At 47.1% G+C, this 3,679-nt stretch overlaps 1 long non-coding RNA gene across 1 annotated transcript; it reads right to left on the minus strand.

Moving 5' to 3' along the window:
- Window positions 1-933: 933 nt before the first annotated feature.
- On the minus strand, window positions 934-2,879 carry LOC148774996 (uncharacterized). The gene is made up of 3 exons (XR_016035209.1): window positions 2,786-2,879; window positions 1,845-2,031; window positions 934-1,001 (listed from the first exon to the last, which is right to left on the minus strand). It is a non-coding gene; the product is annotated as an uncharacterized LOC148774996 (long non-coding RNA).
- Window positions 2,880-3,679: the final 800 nt, after the last annotated feature.

Below are 3,679 nucleotides of genomic sequence, written 5' to 3' on the forward strand. Positions count from 1 at the left end.
TTACTACACCCTGCAGGTCAGGCCTGGCCCACTGCCTGCTGTGTACATGGAGCTAAGAATTGCCTTTACAAGTGAACATCTGCAATTGATTTGATGATGGGAGCCCTGACTTTGAATCCCAAGTAAACAAAAATGTTCATTATCCTCCACCCTCAATGAATTTCATTCTTCTCACTATTAGATCTTTATTATAAAAAATTCAAACTCAATGATCATATTTTGAATTTCATCAATAAAAAATTCCTGGAAAACTTTTTTTCTTTCTTATTATGAAAGTATGTGTTATAGTTCCAATACTACCTCTAGGCCTGCAAAGTCTAAAATCTCTATCTAGCTCTTAACAGGAAAAGTTTGGCAATCTTTGGTCTGGCCAAATCGTCTCAAACAATATCAAACATCCAAAAAACCTGCAGAGCTTTTAAAAACACAGACTTCTGGGCCCCACCCCTAGAGTTTCCCACTCAGTAGGTCTGGGTTAGGGCTCAGCCATTCCCATTTCTTTTTTTTTTTTCAAGTTGCAAAGTATCTTTATTACCCTCCATTTTAATATCTCTTCTTGATTTGTCCAGGAATTCTTTTTTTTTTTCCTCTTTATTTCCTTTTTTTTTTCTTGGAGGCAAATTACCTTACATTAATATTTTGGTTGGTTTTCCCATACATTGACACGAATCCGCCCCGGGTGTACATGTGTTCCCTTTCTTAAATCCCCCTCCCACTTCCCTCTTCCCCATATCCTCCCTCTAGGTCATCCCCGTGCACCAGCCCCAAGCATCCCGTTTCTAATAAGTTCCTGGATGCTGCTGCTGCTGGTGGTCTGGGAGCCGACCTTTGAGAACCACCACTCTGTCCAGCAACCAATCAACAAACGTTTTCCTAGGAGGCAACATCCTTAGGACTCACAAGAAGAGAAACTAGAATCCGAGCTGGATTGTTGTCCGATTCTGCCACTGACTCTGTGATCTTGGGTATTTTGTTTACATCTAGAGCCTTGATTTCTTCACCTGTAAAATGGGGATAATGGAAGTGCCTACTTCATAAGCATTGTGAAGGTTTAAATAAAATCCAGCTTGCAAAGCTCTTAGCACATGTTAGCTTGTCTTTCAACACTTGACTTCAGACAATTTGCAATTTGGGGCTATGGAAGTGAGAATAACTTTATTGAGTGGCAAGGACTATGAACTGAAAGAGCAGGAGAACAATCCTGGAGGATTTCCTGTAAGAGATGAGGTGTGTGCTGAGCATATGTGAAGGATAGGAAGGCAAATGGGACAACCTGGGGGCTGGGAGGTGGGGACTAGATTGGTGTGCTTTTCGGACAGAGAGGAGTTCAAACTGCCCAGTGGGTAGAAAGGGTTGTCAAGAGACCCAGGGGACAGGGGAATTGTTGTGCCAGCTCTGGGGGTCCAGCTAGATCTCACAGGGCAGATGCAGTGTGTGTAGGCTAGGAGTCCTAGAAACTGCTCTTGGGCTCTGATTAAAACCTGGGTGCTTGGGAAGCTGAGATGTCCTGTCTATTTCTCAACCCCCAACTGCACGTCTTGGGGCTGCTCAGTGGGCGGGCCTCATCTCTGTGTCTCCATTCTGTTTACCCCACAAGCATTCCTGTCATTTGGTAAAAACTGCTGCCTGGCAGAGAAACCTTGGGAAGCTTTGCTCCGTCTTCTAAGAAACAGGAAGTCATTATTTGCCCAAAGCAAACAAACTCACAAACTGCAGGGTTCACGTTCAGTCCAATGCTGCGGTCCCAGGAGGTAAGTGTGTGGGCTGAGGACCAGGGGCCCCGAGCAAAGGGTCCTGTCCCCACCCTGTTTCCCCGGTCAAATAGGCAACTGTGATAACTTTACCGCCCGGGCACGCTGGAAGCCTGGAGGTAAGGAACGCTCGCACGATGTGTAGATGCCGAGCAGAGACCTCTTCCCCAGACGGCATCCATTCCCATGTGGGAATCCTCTTCCCATGACATCAGCAAAACCATTTCCATTATTCCTGGAATTGGAGGAGGATTAACCTTCCACAAGCTGTGCTTCTTTCCTTTACCAAGAGAGAAGAAAGGAATGAGCCCTTATTGGAAGGCTACTGTATGCTGTGCTTGGCCCCAGCCTCGCCTCGGTCCTTTCATTGAAATCTTGCAACATCTCTATCAAATAAAGGATGGTCACTTTCCCAGTGTCACTAAGTAGAGCTGCCACCTGAATTTCTGTCTGGCTGACTGTACATGTGCTCAAAGCTGCTAATGCCCTTTCTCTTCCTCAACTTCCTTTAAAAAGTTTTGCCTTAACTCTTCAAAAATGTGACGTAACTTTTTTGCAGCATATGCAGGTCAGGAGGCTAAGAGAATAGCCCTGTCCTATTTATGTGGGGCTTGCAGGAAACAACTGCAAGAATGGTGGCCCCCTGGACACCCCGGATATTGAATATGGAGGACACTATGAAGGACACACACAGTAAGCCAACAAGATTCACTGTGTACTTAATTCAGGCTTCATGTGACATGGCATACGAGGGGACAGAGGAAGGCTGCAGGCAGCCTTGAGAAGGCTGATAAGATGGGAAGACATCTCCAGTCTCCTGGTTGTGGGGAAAAGCCTTGTACCTAACCTGGGATTTGATAAACTGTGTGTTCAAAGCATGATGTTCTGAAGCATGGAGCACTGTGGCCTCTGGAATCCGAACACTTGGGTTCGAGTCTTGGCTTTACTGTTTACTACCTGTGTGCTCTTCCCCCCGACCCTTTGGCTATCCCACATAGCATGTGGGATCTTAGTTCCCCCAACAGGGTTCCTACCTGCATTCCGTACATTGGAAGCACGGAGTCTTAACCACTGGACCACCAGGGAATTCCCTCTGGGTGCTCTTTTGATACCTCAGTTGTTTCATCTGTGAAATGGGGATAATAAAAGTTCTTATCTCACAGGCAGTAAAGTGCTTACAAATGTGCCTGGAGCATGAGACCCCAGGGTTCAGGAGCCACTGGAATGTAGGAAGAGGGTAGACCGTCCAGCCAATTAGGGAGTAAATGGACCCTGCCCAAACCCATGCAGCTGCTCTGGCTCTGGGCCCCAAACCCATCTCCAAGGTCCAAACAGATCAACTGGGTATGCCCTTGGTGAGGCCGAATCTTTCCTCCTGACAGATATTTGATTGTAGTGAAACCTCTTGGGCCAAACCTTATTCCAATCAATTAATTATTCATGAGTTATAGTCTTCCTGGAGAAGGAAATGGCACCCCACTCCAGTATTCTTGCCTGGAGAATCCCATGGACCAGAGGAGCCTGGCGGGCTACAGTCCATGGGGTCGTGAGAGTCAGATACGACTTAGTGACCGAATCATCTGGATCACGTAGTCTTCAACATTATATCAGTTTCTTTATCCATACTTGAGGAAGGAAAGCAGGAACTGCAACAGAGATTGGGGAACAAGAGGACACAGAGTCCCTTTGTGTACACCATCTCAACTGATATCATCAAGGCCCTCCCAACAGCCTCCCCTACCTGCTCTGCACATGTTCAGGAAGCCTGGCAACAAGTGACTGAGGGACTGTTTGAACTGAGGCTGGCTGAGGGCTTCTGATACCCTCTGTGGCAGGAGGGACCTGGCAGCAAGTGGCATCCTCGAACCCGCAGCTGTAGTTGGCACTGGTACCCAGGAACCTGGGGAGGGGTGTCCTTTGTGACGTCA

The sequence above is a fragment of the Moschus berezovskii genome, chromosome 18 (assembly GCF_049115385.1).
Source record: "Moschus berezovskii isolate FMDL1 chromosome 18, NW_MosBer_1.0, whole genome shotgun sequence".
NCBI lineage: Eukaryota > Metazoa > Chordata > Mammalia > Artiodactyla > Moschidae > Moschus > Moschus berezovskii.